A 20,065-nucleotide genomic window follows, 5' to 3' on the forward strand; every position below is an offset into this window, starting at 1 on the left:
GTCTAGTTTGAATACAGTTATAATCCATCTGCCATTTTTTGCCATGAGTTTCCAAGACATTACCAGTAAATTTATTAAACAAGAGACATTCCTGCTGGGATCACGTGATCCCTCGACTGCGATGCCAGCGTAGTGTCTATCTCTGCTTAGCATAGTCATTTTTTTTCAATAATCCGATATTATACAACAAATATTTCAACATCCATCTCATCATGAGTACTTCCTCAACCAAAGACGCTTGGAAAAGGGAGGCTGAACAGTCGCCTATAAAGAAAAACTTCAAAGAATCTGCCATCTCGAAGGAAGAACTGGATGCAGCCATTGCTAACGGCATTAAGCTAGCGCTCAAAGAACAACGCGGTGTACTGGATTCAGCTGTTGCCTCCACCATTAGGGATGCTGTGGATTTGATCCTGGTACCAGCTTTACATGACATGCGAACAGAAATACAAAAGACTGCTGAAGCCGTGAATGGCATTACCAATGAACTCGATAAAGTGAGCAAGTCTGCTAAGAGGACCCAGGACCGAATGGATGCTGTGCAGGCCGTGGCATGGGAATATAGGCGTTCGCTTAGCGAGCTAAAGTCACAGCTTGACCTCCTTATCACAAAGTTGACGAACCTGGAGGACAGGGGGCGAAGGAATAACATAAGGCTGGTCGGCTTACCATAATCAGTGGAGGGTTCAGATGCAGTTGGCTACCTGAAAAAGAATCTATCTAAATGGATCCCTTCGTTGGATGGCAGTGACATCGATATTGAAAGGGCGCATCGGGTGTATGACGGAGGCCAGGCTAATTCCAACAAACCATGAACTCTCATCTTCAGACTGCTCTGTTGGCAGGACAGAGCGGCAATCCTTAACGGCGCACGGAATGTCTTCCCAGTGAAGTATAAATCCAACGAAGCCACCCCGAAAACAACCGACTTCAGCCCAGCAATGACAGCCAGGAGGAAGAGCTGCAGCTCTGTCCTGAAGAAGGCTGTCCAGGAGAGAGTGAAGTGGTTGCCATGGTAACAACCCCAGGCCTATTAACAGTGGCCCAAGCGGATCTCCAGGATGACAGAGAGGGTAACGTGACGGACATGGACGCATGAGTCTTCGAATCTTACCTGACATGAATAAGTTCTTAAAGTTTAAGCAGTTAGTGTTTAAGCAGTTTTTTATTTTTATTTTTTTGGTGAGCGGGTAACATTGGAAATTGTATTATTTAATTGGCAATATTAAATATATATTTGCCAGTCCAGTACTTCTGTTCTTCTAAACGGGCTCTATTGATGGTTTAGCATTAACGTACAATCCAGATTGACTTTGCTGGTTCTAGTATTGTCGAATGTATTTATTTTTTGTGTTTAAATGACTGTGTGACTATCTGGCACAATTTGTTGAGTTTATGTTCTTGCAGACCAACAGTTTTTTTTTTTTTTGTACGGTCTGTTAGTTTTTGTATATAGTTTTCCCCACCCCCTCCTCTTTACAGACATATTTTTACTCTATATTGCAGCAGTATTTGGACAAATATACAGCATTTGGCAGGGCGATGACGCAGTTAAGCTTCATCTTACGTTAGCACTAATACATCTTGGTAGCTGAATAATTTGTGTACTTGTGTATTAAATCTATTATCACTTAATGTGAAAAACTCATGTTCTTGAGTACTTACACCATTGAAAGACACGTCACTGGAAATGATGGGAAAGGAAGACTTGCTTTTGCCCGTGTTAACAATCTTAATCATAAATGAGCTTTTACATCCATATATTGTCCAAATGAGCCTGATAGAGACCTTTTTAATTTCATTGGAAACACACTATTAGAACAAAATGATTGTTCCCTTGTAGTGGGGGGCGATTTGAATACAGTCCTTAATCCATCTCTTGATAGATCAAATTCAGATGCTACTGCCAATCTATCATCTAACCTGCTGAATACACTTATTAAAGATCTTGCTTTGCATGATCTTTGGCATATACAAAATGCTAATGCAAGAGATTATACATTTTTCTCTGCTAGACACAAGACATTCTCCAGGATAGATTATATTTTTCTCAGCCCAGCTTTAATTACATAATAATACAAATTAACACAAATATATTCATCACTATTTTACCGAGACCACTGTCCGATCACTCTGCACTACTGTGCAACATTGATTTACCCAATATTAAAATAAAAGCACCAAGGTGGCGACTAAATACGTCCTTACTAATTAACTCAGGATTTATCAGTTCACTTAAAACCCAATTAAAATAGTTTTTGGACATTAATGCACAAGAGTGCTCTAACCCACAGATATTATGGGAGGCCACAAAGTGTTTTATCCGTGTTTCTGTATCTCATTCTCTTCAACTCTAGCAAAGACAAGAGTTCGACAAATAACAAATCTTGAAAACAAAATACAATCAATAGAGACTTTACAAAAAAATAACTTCACAGAGATTCAGGCCAAACTAGACCCTCTGTTTCTTTAATATACCATGAACTGATAGAGCATAGCGCTAAAGTTCTACCAACTGAATCCGTGTGAAATAAGGAACTGGGCAGTTTAGATTGGAGGAAGATCTGGTGCAACCTCACTTCAACTTCCAAAAATCTAGCGCAATAACTAATTCACTTCAATGCCATACATAGAGCTTACATTACACCCTATAAGAGATTCCAAATGAAATTACAATCTACAAAAAACTGCCATATATGTGGAACTGTGTCACTTGGGACATTCTTACACATGTTTTGGGATTGTCAAATCATTTCTGAATTCTGGTCTCATGTAAACTCTGTTAGCAGACGTACTGAACATTTTTTACATTTTTAATCCCACATTTTGTCTCCTTAATTATCATTCTGATGTAACTTTAACACAAATTAAGCTCAAGTTGGTGTTTGCAGGTTTTACCTCTGCGAAAAAAAAAAAACCTATATTAAAACATAGGTTTACTCCAGGTATGTGAATGAAATAATTTTGGTCTCAAAGCCTGATCAATATTATCAACCTCGAACATACGACTGCACGTCTTAACAAGGCTCAACCAGCGACTGTTCAAGCATGGAACTCTATTTCATCCAAGTTCATCTCTTGGACCAGAGACAATGATGAGGCTATCACTGAACTTTATCTGATTAAGGTGCATTATCGTGGTGACGTATCGATCATTTCCTGTTTACGCTCTACCGCTGCTTGCAGCGCTCTACTACTGTGTTCTGCTAACTCTAATCAAACTTGTTGTCATTGATATTTTAGCCTTGAAAACACTTGTTTTAATTTTTACCGTACAGTTAAACGTACGAAGGTTAAGTAAAAAGCAATCTCGCCTCTTATAGGCAGTACAATTTCCTTTAAACTTCCTTTTGTCCTTAGCTTAGCTTAGCTTGAATTTAGAACCTATGGCTTCTCTCTCCTCCCCTCCGCTCTCCTGCCCGGTGTGTCAGATGTTTAGTTACTCCTCGTCCTCCTTTAGGGACAATGGTAGTTGCATAAAGTGTAGCGTACTGTTAGATATGGAGGCGAGGATCAACAATCTGGAGAAGCGGTTCCGCACCCCTGATACCAAAACCGAAGCTAGCAAGCAGGACCTAGCCGGTGCGGACCGTACTAGCTCTAGCTTAGCCTCCCCCCCGGCCAGCAATGAGTGGGTTACTGTCCGTGGTAAGCATAGTCGAAGGTCAAAAAGCCGCTCGGGACACCACCATGTTCACGTCTCAAACAGGTTCTCCCCCCTCTGTGAGGACAACACACTCACCGGGGAACAAACTCTGATAATTGGCGACTCCATAGTGAGAAACGTGAAGCTAGCGAAGTCAGCGGGCATTGTGAGGTGCATCCCAGGGGCCAGAGCGGGCGACATAGAATCAAATCTAAAGTTGCTGGCAAAGAGTAATCGTAAGTTTGATAGGATAGTCCTCCATGTCGGCACTAATGACTCCCGACGTCGTCAGTCGGAAGCAACCAAAGTGAACATTGAATCAGTTTGTGCTTATGCTAAAACAATGTCGGACTCCGTAATTTTCTCTGGTCCTTTACCAAATCTGACCAGTGATGACATGTATAGCCGCATGTCATCATTTAACCGCTGGCTATCGAGGTGGTGTCCAGAAAACGAGGTGGGCTTCGTTGATAATTGGAGATCCTTCTGGGGAAAACCGAACCTGATAGGAAGAGATGGAATCCATCCTACTTTGGAGGGAGCATCTCTACTATCAGAAAACATGGCACATTTATGACATCTCATGAATGAGACCATGTTACAGAGGTGGAGTCCTCCACGCCCCTCTGCGCTTGCCTTAGGACAGTTTCCCTCCCATTGCTATCAGGATAGCTGTGTTCATCGCCATGACAACTGTTGTGATGGTGATGAATATTATTTTATGGAGACGGTGTCTGTCCCCCGACCCATATTTCACAATGATTTTAACATAAAATCAAATAAAAGAGCTATCAATTATAAAAATCTGAAAAAAATTAAAATCTCAAATCTAGAAACACCAAAACATAAAACCATTAGATGTGCTCTATTAAATATTAGATCACTGAGATCCAAATCTCTACTAGTAAATTACCTTATCTCAGAAAATAACTTTGATTTATTCTGTTTAACTGAAACATGGCTGTATCAAGATGAATATGTTAGTTTAAATGAAGCCACTCCTCCCAGTCATTTAAATACTCATATGCCACGAGACATAGGCCGTGGAGGTGGTGTAGCAGCTATTTATCATTCCTCTCTCCTAATCTATCCTAAACCAAAGGCCAATTACACTTCCTTTGAAAGCCTGGTTCTAAATTTATCTCATATCGAATCAAAAACCTGCCAGCCAGTCTTATTTGCGATAATTTACCGTCCTCCAGGCCCTTATTCTGAATTTCTATCAGAATTCTCTGAGTTTATATTAAACTTAGTCCTCAGTTCTGATAAAATACTGATAGTAGGAGATTTTAATATCCATGTGGACAAAGATAGTGATAGCCTGAGCTCAGCCTTTATGTCCCTAATAGACTCAGTTGGCTTTTCTCAAACTATTAATGAAGCTACTCATCGTTTAAATCATACTCTTGATCTTGTTCTAACATATGGCCTTGATATTAATGAACTAAAAGTCTACCCTGAAAATCCTCTGCTATCAGATCACTTTTTAATATCTTTTAACATTATCCTAGAGGATCTCGCACTGTGCAATAAAATAGTTACAAGTAGAAATCTATCCAACAGTGCTGTGGCTAAATTTAAAGAGGCCATTCCTGCTGCCTTAAACTCAGTGCACCATCCAATAAATAACTATGATATTAATTATAACCCCTCTCAACTGGATCTGCTTGTCGATAGCTCTGCTAGTCTACTAAAATCCACCTTGGACTCAATTGCCCCATTGAGGGAAAAAACTATTAAACGTCAGAGGAAAGCTCCGTGGTTTAGCTCTGAAACTCACACACTCAAACAAACAACCCGTAAATTAGAGAGAATGTGGCGCTCCAATAAAACAGAGGAGTCACGAATACTTTGGCAAGAAAGCCATAGTAAATACATGACAGCCTTACGACATAGTCGATCTACATACTACTCCTCACTAATTGAAGAAAATAAAAATAATCCGAGGTACCTTTTCAGCACTGTAGCCAGGCTAACACAAAGTCAGAGCTCTATTGAGCCCATGATTCCTCTAGCCCTCAGCTGTGAGGACTTTATGACATTTTTTAACGATAAAATTCACAAGATTAGAGATAAAATTAGCCACTCCCTGCCTTCACCTGGGCCTGCTGTACCATTAAATGTAAATAGGCCTAACCTAAACTGTTTCACACATATAGGACTTCAGGAACTTAACTCTATTATTTCATCCTCCAAACCATCGACCTGCCTTTCAGATCCGATCCCAACTAAGCTGTTTAAAGAAGTTATTCCCCTAGTCTGCCCATCTTTGTTGGAGACAATAAATATATCCCTATCAATAGGCTACGTGCCACAGTCCTTTAAAGTAGCTGTAATCAAACCCCTTCTCAAAAAACCTACTCTTGATTCCAGCACTTTAGCAAACTACAGGCCTATATCCAATCTTCCTTTTATTTCAAAGATTCTTGAGAAAGTTGTGGCAGCTCAGCTCTGTGAATTTCTTCAAAACAACAGCCTGTTCGAGGACTTCCAGTCAGGTTTTAGAGCTCAACACAGCACAGAGACTGCTTTAGTTAAAGTAACTAATGATCTACTCTGGGCTTCAGATGAAGGACGACTCTCAGTGCTGGTTTTATTAGATCTTAGTGCAGCTTTTGACACTATAGATCACTATATTCTACTAGAGAGATTAGAGAAATTACTTGGAATCACAGGGACTGCCCTAAACTGGTTTAAGTCCTACCTATCTGATAGGTACCAGTTTGTACACGTGAATAATAAGTCTTCTGTGTACACTAAAGTAAGCTACGGGGTTCCTCAGGGCTCTGTGCTAGGTCCAATCCTCTTCTGTATCTATATGATCCCCCTTGGTAATGTTATGAGAAAATACTCTGTTAACTTCCACTGCTATGCTGATGATACCCAACTGTATGTATCAATGAAGCCAGGTGAGACAAATCAGCTATCTAAACTTGAGGCCTGTCTAAAGGACATTAGGGCCTGGATGGACCAAAATTTTCTTCTTCTCAACTCAGACAAGACTGAGGCCATTGTACTGGGCCCGCGACACCTTAGAGAAACCTATGCTAGCCTAACTGCCCTAGATGGCATTACTCTGGCACAAAGCACAACTGTTAGAAACCTTGGGGTTCTATTTGATCAGGACTTATCCTTCAACTCTCACATAAAACAAACTTCAAGAACTGCCTTCTTTCATCTCCGTAACATTGCTAAAATCAGATCTATCCTGTCTCAGGGCGACGCCGAAAAACTAGTCCATGCTTTTGTTACCTCTAGACTGGATTATTGTAATTCTCTTTTAGCAGGCTGCCCGAGCAAGTCGCTTAAGACACTTCAGCTGGTTCAAAATGCTGCAGCACGTGTACTGACTAAAACTAGGAGAAGAGATCACATTACTCCTGTATTAGCCTCTCTGCATTGGCTTCCCATAAAATATAGAATAGAATTCAAGATTCTTCTTCTCACTTATAAAGCCCTAAATGGACAGGCACCAGTCTATCTCAAGGAGCTTGTAGTGCCATACAATCCCCCCAGAACACTACACTCTCAAAATGCTGGACTACTCGTTGTTCCATTCATCTCTAAAAGTAGTATAGGAGGAAGAGCTTTCAGTTATCAGGCCCCACTTCTCTGGAACCATCTACCAACCACGGTTCGGGGGGCAGACACCCTCTCTACCTTTAAGGTTAGGCTCAAAACATTCCTCTTTGATAAAGCTTTTAGTTAGGAACCAGCTCATAGCTCATAATTAAGATGCAATAGGCATAGACTGCCGGGGGGGGGGGGGGGGGGTCTGGCATGCTCGGTTGGAGAGAGGTTGGAGAGGGCGTTAAGAGAGAGGTCATTTAGGTTAGAGAGGGACCGGAGAGGGTCCCATTCCTCTTTCAAACACTCCCTCTATGTCTGCTTCTTCCCTTGTGTGTTTGCTCCTGTACTCCTTCTGGCTTTTGTCTTGCAGGTCCGTGGGATCCTCAGTGTGGAGTTACAGAGACTCAGCGGCTCTGTCTCCACCCTTTTCTCTGCACACACCCAACACAGCATAACGTGGATGGCTGTTCATCATAGGGATGGGATCCACACAAGGTTCCTGCTGCTTAACAGAAGGTTTTCCTTGCCGCCATGATGAATTCATGTTGGGTGTGGGATACATATGTATGTGTATATACGTATATATGCATATGTGTGTATCCATAAAATGAAGAGTCCGTCCTTAAGACTGCTCTACTGTAAAGTGCCTTGAGATACCATTGGTTATGATTTGGCGCTATACAAATAAAGATTGATTGATTGATTGATTGATTGATTACCGCCATCCACTGGTTACAAAACTGACCGAAAGACTGATTTTTATCAGGCCGGACTACCGAACTCAAAACGCTACTCACTTTGTTTTTTTTTTTTAAATGCAGCCCAGGGGCCCACCTCTATTTCTGTAAATTTCCAACTTTATGGGGAAATAGTTGTGTGATATATCGTTTCAAAGGCAATTCAATGTTGCACAATTTGATTTTTTTATACGGTGGAACTGAGTCATTTGACTGAATATTGATAGTTATTTTCTTCTTCTTTTATTGTTTTGTTTCTTGATATAATTTTAAAATTTAATGTTTTTATCAACTAATAAATGAACTTACACTAAACTAAAAGTTAATAGTAATGACAAATCATTATTATTTTAAACATAAATCTTCATGAAAAAATGAGGTGGGGTTTTTGGCCCTATTGTTCCCGTAAGGATTTTTTTATTATTATTATTATTATTATTATTATTATTATTATTATTATTATTATTATTATTATTATTATTATTATTATGTTTTCTCACACTTTACTTGGATTTTTTAGTTCAAAATGGGGACATTCAAATGTAAATGGTTTATTTCACCTGTTTGAGGCTAAAAGTTGATATTAATGATTCCAAAGACATTTCTTGAACAAATTAGTAACTAAGTTTTATGATTCACGTGTGTTTTATGCTTAAGTTTGATCATAATTTATACCTTTTTTATGTTTTGCTTCAATGTCCAACAAGTAAAAAGACTAAAAAATACACAAAAAAACAAAGATGTAGTAGTAAAGAAAACACTAGAACAAAATGATAGAATGCTTGGACTTTTAAAAAAAGTTTATTCCATCACGTTGTGTGTTTGAGATACTTTTTTATTTTATTTTATCATCTTAAGCAGGGTTTAAATGTGCTTTATATATATACTTGTACATAATGGTGGTAATAGTTTAAAGATAAAGTCTGGTCTGTAATGGAGTGAGGCTGGATTAATTACATTTAGACTGGGGTTAAAGTGACTTATCACATCTACTTAAATTTGTTTAATTGTTTTAAGGTGTGTGTGTGTGTGTGTGTGTGTGTGTGTGTGTGTGTGTGTGTGTGTGTGTGTGTGTGTGTGTGTGTGTGTGTGTGTGTGTGTGTGGCAAATATCTCCCCGACAGCGGTGCCAGTTCGACCTGAAACTCGGTCGACGGGTTCCAAATACCCCGAGTGTGTGTATCTGTTATTTTGGAGTCATTTGGTCATTTCAAAATGTTTATTTAAATATTATTTCACTTCTGGACGGCCCCGATATGAAACCTATTCAACTTTTGACCTCAGGGTGTGAGGGGGCGCTAGCGCACCATCTGCACTGCACAGCTCAAGAGTAAGAGTAAGAGTCACGTGTGCAGCCAGAGCCAACTTAGCCAGCTAAGCAGCTGTAAACACACGAGCAATAGAGAAGAAGATAGTTTAGACCGAGACACTTTGCTCTCTGAATAGAGTGAGTAATGAGTCTTTTAGAGTTCACTGGAAAACTGCAGATTCTCTGTGGTGCCGTGCATGGAAGCTAAGCGCTGTCCACTCGGTTCAAAGGTGAAAAATTAGTTTTGTGTTTTAAAAAAAGACAGCCGAATTGTAGATAATACTTTAATTTACTTACTCACTCATGTAGTGTGGAGCTTTACGTTTTGTTTTGCGTAGTTTTGTTACTTTTCTGATTGGCGCTACAATGTCTATGGAGTTTGGTTATCAGCGTCTCAAACATTCACGGGAACACACAAGGTATTTATTTATTTGATGCGCGTTCACGGAGGAGATGGATGTAGACACAAACACACGGCTGATGCGCGTGCACGGAGTAGATGGATGTAGACACACACGGTTGTTCGCGTGCACGGAGTAGATGGATGTAGACACACGGCTGATGCGCGTGCACGGAGTAGATGGATGTAGACACACGGCTGATGCGCGTGTACGGAGGAGATGGATTTATAATAAAAATATACTAAATGAGTAAAATAAAAACTAAACAATATTTATACAAAAGTACACAAAACAACAATAGAAATGCACAAAACTACACTAAAAGAGATACAAAAACACACAAAATGATTCCAGAACCACTACATTGGCAACAAAAAACAATAATTGAACAAAAAATGCACAAAAAGAAAAACAGAAAGATACAAAAATACACAATGACTCCAAAAACATACATTACAGAAGAATACATCAAACAAAAGAAAAAATGTAAAAATTTTGTATGACAAACACATTTGTCATACACATGTCCCATAAAATTAAACCAGGGAAGTTGCACACACTATTTCACTTTGCACCTGCAAATAAATCCCTTTATAATACTACAGAGTATGTACACGTCTTTGTACATCCATTCTTCAAACACATTCTCATTTGGCCATAAATGACAACTGTACTTATTCTCCCACTGCACTAGATGGATGTAGAGAGAGACACACACAGTATTTATAATAAAAATATACTAAATGAGTAAAATAAAACAAAAACTAAACAATATTTATACAAAAAATACACAAAAGGATTCCAGAATCACTACAATGGCAACAAAAACGATAGTTATACAAAAAATGCACAAAAACACAACAGAAAGATACAAAAATACACAATGACTCCAAAAAACATACAATGCAGAAAAATACACCAAACAAAAAAATATAAAAGTGAGTAAAAAAAAAACAAAACAACAAACACATTTATCATGCTCATATCCCATAGAATTAAACCAGGAAAATTGCACCCACATTTTGCACCCGCAAATATAACCCTTATGCTCCCACATAAATGCATACTTCCGACGGGCACTGTACTGGTATATAATAATGTAAAATAGTACACTACAAACAGTAAACATTATGACATAGGGGTCATTATTCACTATATTTAGCTTTTGTGTTTCAGAATTTTACATTCTTTTGGTGCATACATAGTTGGACACTTAACCAAATGTATTGTAGAGCTGCAATACCCATTACTTTAACAATAAACATACTGGTAAAAGCTTCTTCAAAAAAACAGTGCAGACAATATTTTTAAACAAAAGATGTCAAAATAAAGAATGAAAAATTAAAATAAAATGGATATAAATATGGTGCAATATTTGTTCAATGCTTTGGTTAGGTTCTTCAAAATTGTATCTTTCTTGCTTTCTGAGATGAAAAGTCATTTATGACATCATTGTAAGTTATCTCTTTTCCTACCTGATGGTTAATACTTATTATTGCTAAACCTGTGAGGTGTTCTTGTGCCATTGCTGGTCACATTTAAAAGTAAAATAAACATGACCAAGGGGTAAAACCAGAAAACTCAGAAGCTTCAGTAATTAACAAGCCTACAACATGAAAAATGTGAAAGATATTAGTTATTTCATAATAGATATTCCATTTTAACCAGTGTACTGTATTTACGTCAAATATATGTTTCATCCAGCAGATGGCGCTAGGAACCCAGTGGTCGGTTGGCATGCAGCATATCTAGCAGTGAAGAAGATATACTAAGCTAGCAGACAGAGCTAATAATAAAATGTAACTTTTACAGATATTCACACAATATTACAGATATTCTTTCGGTGCTAAAGCGGTAAGGAATCATTTATGAACATGTTTAAGAGTATTAGGTGATTGTAATTACAAACAAATGCATGGCTGGATAGATTACTGGAAATGTGCCCTGCAGTTGATGCGCGCATCAACACTGGCACCCATGTCACTAAGAACATTTAAGGAAGAGACAAAAGACTAGATCTTCATCGGTAAAGATGAAAGCGCAGAACATGAAAGGAGGAGGTAAAAAAGAACACACTACCTTGGGAGAAAAGGATTAAAGCGCACAGAACAACTGTGACTGGCTAGAAGCAGCAGACAGGAGAGAGCAGGAAACAGTTTTGGGACACAATCTCAGGCTTCATCATCCTTTAGCTGGCCACCTTTAATGAGTGTGTCTAGTGTTTAAAAGACCAAAACACCCACTGATTTTGATTTGATTTTGATTCATTCATTCAAAGGAACATTACTGATTATGTTTCCCATATTTAAGAGACAGCCCCCAAGCCATTCTGAATTGGTAAATATCATGTTACTGCCATCTTTTGACACAAAGGACAATTAACATCTCATCCCATGTTTAATGATTGTTATTCTAGCATTACAAGACAAGCTGCTTCAGTTTATTTATTTTTTTTCAACTTCTCAATCTTAATTTTAACTTTTCTGTAAGGCTGATGTATAGTGTGTAATTATCAGCGTTCTGCTTCTGTTTTAGCTGCTAATGTGTGTGCTGAGGATTATGAAGGCCCTAAACTGTATATTTAGATAAAGTGTGGCCCCTCTGCTCTCTCTTGGTTTCAGATTCGGAGGCTAAACGCCGTGAGTGGAACACGAAAGAGGGAATTTGAGGAGGTGGAAGCCTCCTCCTCCCCGTGTTCCTCCGTGCGGGAGTCTGATGATGAGGTATCCTTCAGCGAGAGCGTCAACCCGTCCACCTCAGACCCATTTATCCGTGAGTGTCTGAGTCTATAGTGTGGCAACGTCAACTATTGACAACAAGAGAACTGTGTCATGATTTCTTAAGGAAAACAAATCCAAAATACATGGTAAAAATGGAATAAGTGGAATAAGTTTGCTTCAACTAAGTGAGCAACAAATGCTTGTTTGGTGAAATTCTAATCTGCATTTTTTTATATAAAGAGTCCTAATGCAAAAGCAGATAACTCCGTTAGATGATACGGGTGAAACAGACCGCAAATTGTGATTTAGTTTTAGTATAGTCTGTTGACCAAAATACAATGTAGTTTTAGTCCAAATTTAGGGTAACACTTAACTTGATGTTTTATAATTAAGGCTGACATTACGATGTCATTATCTCTCATTAGCATGAATAAGGCTGTCGTTATTTGTCGTTCACTAAATTATGACACCTTTGGAGCTATGTTGGCATTTTTTGTATTAGGTGGAGGATCTAGTGGGGTTAGGTAGGGTTAAGGTTAGGGGTTAGGGTCAAAATAATGACATCATAATGTCAGCCTTATGTATAAAACTTCAAGTAAAGTGTTATCAAATGTAGTCATCAGGACTATGATTTCAGTTATAGTTTTAGTAAACTAAATGACATTAAGATTTTAGTCTATTAAATCTGTTACAGATACTGTATAGTCGACTAATATATAGAGGATAAGAGTTTATGTATTTTTTAAAGATTCAATTATCATCGATCAAACTGATATGAGATGGAATAAATGTTTGTAAACACAGACAGATTTGATGTGATCAATACATAAGACCACATGATCACGTGAGTTTTGATTACATTTCAATCCATAAAATCTAATCATGTTTTAGCACATTGCATTGTGGGATGTGGAGTCTTGTAAATGGATGCATACAGATTTTTAGTGGGATTTCTTGTTTTTCTTCACCAGACAAGAAGGACAGGGATCGCTTGGATTTTTTTGTTTGAGTTTGTTCCCTGTACTCCTACGTGATATCAGAATACTCCGCGACTCCATATCCCACAATGCAACGCATGAAAATGTCAACAAATGTGTGTTTAGGGTCGAAATAAAAGCAAACTTTCAAGAGACAATTTCTACCCTTTTCCATTTATTTTTATAGTAGACAATGTTTGATTCATTGATTTATGAGGTACTCACAATGATTTTATCTAATAACACATTTTTGGGGGTAACAGCTTTAAGTTAATCGAGACATTTAATTAACAGTGACCTAATGCTTCCTTTGCTTTGCAGCTGACTCCATTCTGAAGAAGGAGAAGCCCCGGAGGACGAGGAAGGTGCATTTCGAGAATGTGACTGTTTACTACTTTAAACGGCAGCAGGGATTCACCAGTGTTCCCAGTGAGGGCGGCAGCACGCTTGGCATGTCTGACAGGCACAGCTGGATCAGACAGTACTCACTGGATGAGTTTGCCCTGGAACAGGAGCGGATCCACAAAGAAATGCTGCGAGAGCATTTGAAGGAAGAAAAACTCAACTCATTCAAACTCAGGGTAAAGGTTAGCTTTCTATGAACAGTTTGATTTATAAAAAATAGAAATAATATTGTTGAGACATGCTGGCAGGTTAAAGCCCTCTACTGCATTGAGTTAGAGAGTACTTGAACAATGTTTTGTCTGGTTTTCAGTTGACTAAGAATGGTACAGTGGAGTCAGAGGAGGCCAACATGCTCACAGTAGACGACATCTCTGATGATGAGATTGATGTGGACAACACAGAGGTGGACGAATACTTCTTCCTGCCAATGCTGACCACCAAAAAGCGGTGCACGCTGCTGCGCTCGTCTGGAGTGAGGATAGACATGAAAGAGAAATATGAACTTCAGGCCATTCGTATGTCCAGACAGCACTGTGGCTGTGATTGTATACTGTTCTGTTACCCGGAGACGTGTGCGTGCAGCGCTGCAGGCATCCCGTGCCAAGTGAGTCCTCCTCAACTTTTAGAGCATGTGTGAAACTCAAGTTTTGGGTAGGCAAATCCGGCCCTTTAGAGCATCCAATTTGGCCCGCAAGAGACAGTAAAAATGACAGAAAACATGAATTATTGTGTAAATTACCAAATAATCTAGTTGTAGATGACTGAAATTCTCCAATTTAATGAAACTCTACAATATTTTTAGGCACTTCCAGTGTTTTTTTGTTTTTATCACATGAATGCAGTCATTTTTAATTGCAAATTGTGATAAGAACTTCTCACAAACAATTCCACATAATTCCTCTAAATCAGTGGTTCTCAATTTTTTTCTCTCAAGTACCTCCTTTTTTATTTTTAAATTCATGTACCCTCTTTCTCTGACTACAATATTTTACTTAGAATACAATGAAAAACAACTTAATGGGATCAACAAGTGATGAACATTATAAAGAATCCTATTGTCAATAAGTGGAATGAAACAGTATTTATTGCCTCCTGAATTGATTTATTTCTATAGTTTTATTGTTTCCAGTCATCCCCTGCCTGGTGTGGGACAAATTTTCCAATATTTCATACCCCGTGTAGTGCCATCACGTACCCCCATTTGAGAAACTGCTCTATATTACACATAAATGCGTCCCTGTTTTAAAGGAACGATCACATAAACTGAATGGATGTTAAGTGTGGTTGTTATATGCTGAATATTTTTGCTTCTTTAGGTGACTCACACGTCTCTGTGCGACTGCACTAAAGAGGGCTGCAGTAACTCAGCTGGAAGGGTAGATTTCAATCACGACCAGGCCCAAAACCACTTTTTGGACACCATCATGAAGCTTGAACTGGAGAAGAGCCGCGAGCAGCAGCAACCCACCCCGACCAACGGTTTCCACAGTGAGACCAGTGACTTGGGGCCTCCAAACCTGTTCACCCAGTCCCAGCACACATTGGAGTATTCCCTCTCTGACACCGTTCCACAGACGACCAGCATGCACCTCCATGCTGCAGAGGAGATGGAGGAGCCGCTGGATGATGATGAGGAAAAAGATTAAGATAATGAGGATGAGGAGGATGAGGAGGAAAGTTGCTTCATGTTAGACTGCAGCTCACTCAGTTTTCAGTGTTTGGCTTTTAAAGAGTAGATAAAGCCAACTGCATTTTTGTTTTCATTTTTGCATGATTTTAAGATTAAAAGTTTAATAATGGATTTTGTTTTTGAAAGAACTTGTTTAATTTTCACCAACGTTGTAATACAGTTTTTCTCAGTCGCTTTGCTTTTCTCACATCACAATTAACATTTGCGCAGCATTTAGTGCATTTCTCAAAACAATTAGTGTAAACTGCAAAACCTAGTGGATAACCTGCAAAGCATGTCACTTGCTCAAAATGGATAGTCCATTCCTCAAAAGCAAGTCTTCATGTCAATGAAACTGCCATTGTCATCAAAATGAGAAGTCTTGACACCATCGTTTATGAACAAGTTAGTTAAATGACTTTGTCATGTTTTCATTATGACAGTTTATTCTCAGTGTTTTCCAATCGGTGACACTGCAGTACACGCTTTATCAAGAGAGAGAGAGAGACATGTAACACTGCGCAAAAAGCCCAAGAATCGAACCCCGAATATTCCAAGATATGAGTCAAATACGGTGATATCCACCTGGGATACTCTCCGAACAGCAGTTGAAGTCGATGTCATGTTCGGAGCATGTCAAACTCCGGATATGGGAACACTTTTATACTTGCCATATCCCGGAGTTCAATTCTTCCCGGATACTCTCCCCGGTCATATCCGAAGTCCGAACACCACTAGTATTTTGATTCCGAATACTGCACCGATACTCTCCCCGGTCATATCCGAAGTCCGAACACCACTAGTATTTTGATTCCGAATACTGCACCGATACTCTCCCCGGTCATATCCGAAGTCCGAACACCACTAGTATTTTGATTCCGAATACTGCACCGATACTCTCCCCGGTCATATCCGAAGTCCGAACACCACTAGTATTTTGATTCCGAATACTGCACCGATACTCTCCCCGGTCATATCCGAAGTCCGAACACCACTAGTATTTTGATTCCGAATACTGCACCGATACTCTCCCCGGTCATATCCGAAGTCCGAACACCACTAGTATTTTGATTACGAATACTGCACCGATACTCTCCCCGGTCATATCCGAAGTCCGAACACCACTAGTATTTTGATTCCGAATACTGCACCGATACTCTCCCCGGTCATATCCGAAGTCCGAACACCACTAGTATTTTGATTCCGAATACTGCACCGATACTCTCCCCGGTCATATCCGAAGTCCGAACACCACTCGTATTTTGATTCCGAATACTGCACCGATACTCTCCCCGGTCATATCCGAAGTCCAAACACCACTAGTATTTTGATTCCGAATACTGCACCGATACTCTCCCCGGTCATATCCGAAGTCCGAACACCACTAGTATTTTGATTCCGAATACTGCACCGATACTCTCCCCGGTCATATCCAAAGTACGATATACAATTCATGGCCCATTGGGTGACTCACCATACCCAGGACAGTTAAATGCAGTGTCCCTAACTCTATACTAGGTCCACTTTTTCCCCTCTGTACCAATTGTCTCATCAAAAATGGCAGATCTACATTGAAGATAGAGACTATCAAGATAAATATTAAAAACAAAAATCACTTAGTGCACATAACATTTTATTCTATCACAATAAAATTAGAATGAGTTAGAAAAAGAAACACACACACACACATATATCACACAAACAAAATTTTAAACATCTCTATCTGAGTCTTCTTCCACCTCACTCACATGCAGACAGATAGATGTTTTATCTGAATTAGGGCGGAGCCTTTTTGAAAAGTGTCCAGAGTCTGTGCATAAGTAAGTGGATCTTGGCTCAACACTTTTTTTTCTGTTATTGCCCAGTGCTTTCTGGCAGGTTTCCATCATCTCTGACAGCTGTGTTGCTCGCCACTTTGGTAGAGGCAAATTTGTAAACAGTTTTTTCTTCTGGAGAGAGGATCCTCTGTCCCACTTTGACCCATTCCTTGAAAAGCTGTGTGACAAATGGGAAGAGAGGTCAGTATCCTGACCATTTTTATTTCAGCTGTCCTAACATGAACACAAGACCCACTTTAAATATTTAATCCCATACATTTCTTGGCTAACACAATGTAACAAAACAATTATGGGTCCTTAAATTATGACAATAAATGATAACAGAAACAAATCCATTGCTGATATTAATTGTTGTTCCAATTGGTTTATTGATGCATTAACCTTAGCTCAACAGCTTGTCGCAGGCAATTAAAATGTCTTAAAGAGTCACTTTAGAAATAGCCTGTATACACTTTGTTTACAGGTGATTGATAAATACCATGATCAATAAATGCAGCAGTATGGAGCACGGCAATAACATTGGATCTCTCCTGGTGGTAAGAGTCTTCCTACTCTTTACATCCTCCTTGGTCCCATTCAGGTCCTGCTCCTCATTGGCCTCGTAGGATTCTAAAGCCATGTTGCAGGCTCCTAGTGAATGAAAATGACAACACAAATACTATGTCATGAATTCATACTAAATGTATTATTTTAAGGCATCTGAAAAGGATAATGATCACTCAAATACATTAAATTTAGTCCCCAGATTAATGTGATCAGACTTACTTCTAACTTGGCTTGTGCCCCAGTGTGGCTCAGCATCTTAAATGGCCCCCATCACAGCCATGGTCACTTTTTCATTGTGATCAGAACAGAATCTGTGGTGGTGGTGGTGGAGGTAGAAGATACTCATCATTCAGCAAAACATGTTACAAAAAAAAAAAAAAAAAAAAAAATCTAACTAACTGTGTTTTGTAATTTTCACAAACAGTGCCAATTCAGAGGGAAAAAGACAAAAAACATACTTGTCCTCTGGCTAGACCTTCCATTGCAGCTCTGTGAGGCTTCTACAGTATATGTATGACGGACCAAGCCCTGTATGGATATAAATACAGTGGTGATCAAATGTGTGCAATGTAGAGGAGAGACATAAATACATGCTTGGACATACAATCTAGCCATAGTACATGGATTCTTCGACATGCAATACACAAGTGGTTCTCAACCTGTGGGTTGGGACCCTTCCACTCTATTAGAGTTTTTTTTTTCCGATTGCTAACAAGTATTGGTTGAAACTGAAGTCACATGTTCAAAAGTCTAAACACAGCCTGCATATCCATCAGTCGTCTCAGCTTAACAATTACTCTCATCTCCAAAAGTGTTTCTCACCAACAAAACACTTCATACACGTCTCAAATGAAGCTCATTCAACCACAACACTAACAAATAATCTCATCTAGTCACTCTGAGCACACTGAACTACTAAATACTAACAACAAAGAGCAATACATTGTCAGGTAAATCAGTATTTTAATACAAAATAAGATCTTTGCACAAAAAAAACATAAAAATTACTGTAAACAAAAAAATAATCTATAGGGTACAGTTATATAAAACACAAAATACTATAATCAATATATTTCATTTAGCTGATGTGTTTTGAACAAAGTGTGTTAGCATTTTAAAAATGTGCTGTAAACGTTTAGTGTTTTGCAGGTGGTGAACTAATTATAATATTAATAATTAAAACTAGTGAGTGAGAAAAGAGTTGATGAATGTTGTTGACTGTGGTCAGTGATTGTGTTTTGTGTGAAAACAATGAAAAATGAGTCACAGTTTAGTCCACATGGACTGAGAGATTTGCAGACCGTGTTCAGAGTTTTGAACATGTGACTTCAGATTAGACCAATGCTTATTAGCATTGAAAAAAAACACTAATACACATGAAAAATAGTCACACTGACCAAAAACAAATCTAATATAATAACACTTACCCTCCTTGATCTTCATCGGTCACGTCTGAGCTGAACTCCACAGCTGCGATGAAGATGTGGTTTGTACTGAAGCTCAGTAGAAGTTCCCCTGCTACCCTGATTTGCATGTGTATAGCTCACAGCATTTTCATTTACATGTTAAAGCCTCTCCTAGAATTGAGGGGAAAGGTCATGGGGGTCCTCCCCCCAGAAATGTTTTAACAAAAGACATGCAAATTCCTGCATTCTGGTGAATTTTAGCTGCAAGAACCAGTAAAAATTCTTACTAAAAACGTTGCTACAATATTTTTTCTGAACTCAGTCACACTTCTGTCACAACCAGTGTTGTTCTAGTTACTGAAAAAACGTAACTAGTTACTGTTACTAGTTACTTCATTCACAAATGAACTCAGTTACTATTTTGATTACTTACCGCAAAAACTAATGAGTTACATGAAAAGGTAACTTTTAAGTTACTTAAAATTAAAGAATGCATTATTTTTTGGGTCATCTGTGTCTGTACAGCTTCATATCAGCGCTGTATCAGAAAAGAATCCACTGTTGATCAACTCTGTGGTGGAGCAACAGTGGTTAATGAAGCTGACTTGTAATCAGAGGTTCAGAGGTTTGAATCCCTCCTACCTCTACTGTATTAACATTGCTTTGGATAAAAGCCTCTGATAAATGAAATGTTATTGTATCTAACCCTACAGTTTATAATCATTTACATTAACAGAACTAAACTCTGCCTAGTATTAATCTTTACAAATACCAATCTGACTGAAACACAAAGTATTCTATTCTTTCAATACCAGTTTATTTACCTGAGACCAGCAGAAACT

At 38.8% G+C, this 20,065-nt stretch overlaps 1 long non-coding RNA gene and 1 pseudogene across 1 annotated transcript; one reads left to right on the top strand and one right to left on the bottom strand.

Moving 5' to 3' along the window:
* Window positions 1-212: 212 nt before the first annotated feature.
* On the top strand, window positions 213-15,500 carry LOC114455687 (cysteine/serine-rich nuclear protein 3-like; annotated as a pseudogene).
* A 1,828-nt stretch (window positions 15,501-17,328) lies between these two features.
* LOC114454800 (uncharacterized) lies at window positions 17,329-19,389 on the bottom strand. Its single transcript, XR_003672629.1, has 5 exons — window positions 19,245-19,389; window positions 18,276-18,345; window positions 18,037-18,128; window positions 17,750-17,901; window positions 17,329-17,428 (listed from the first exon to the last, which is right to left on the bottom strand). It is a non-coding gene; the product is annotated as an uncharacterized LOC114454800 (long non-coding RNA).
* Window positions 19,390-20,065: the final 676 nt, after the last annotated feature.

This window comes from Gouania willdenowi, chromosome 21 (assembly GCF_900634775.1).
Source record: "Gouania willdenowi chromosome 21, fGouWil2.1, whole genome shotgun sequence".
NCBI classification, from domain to species: domain Eukaryota; kingdom Metazoa; phylum Chordata; class Actinopteri; order Blenniiformes; family Gobiesocidae; genus Gouania; species Gouania willdenowi.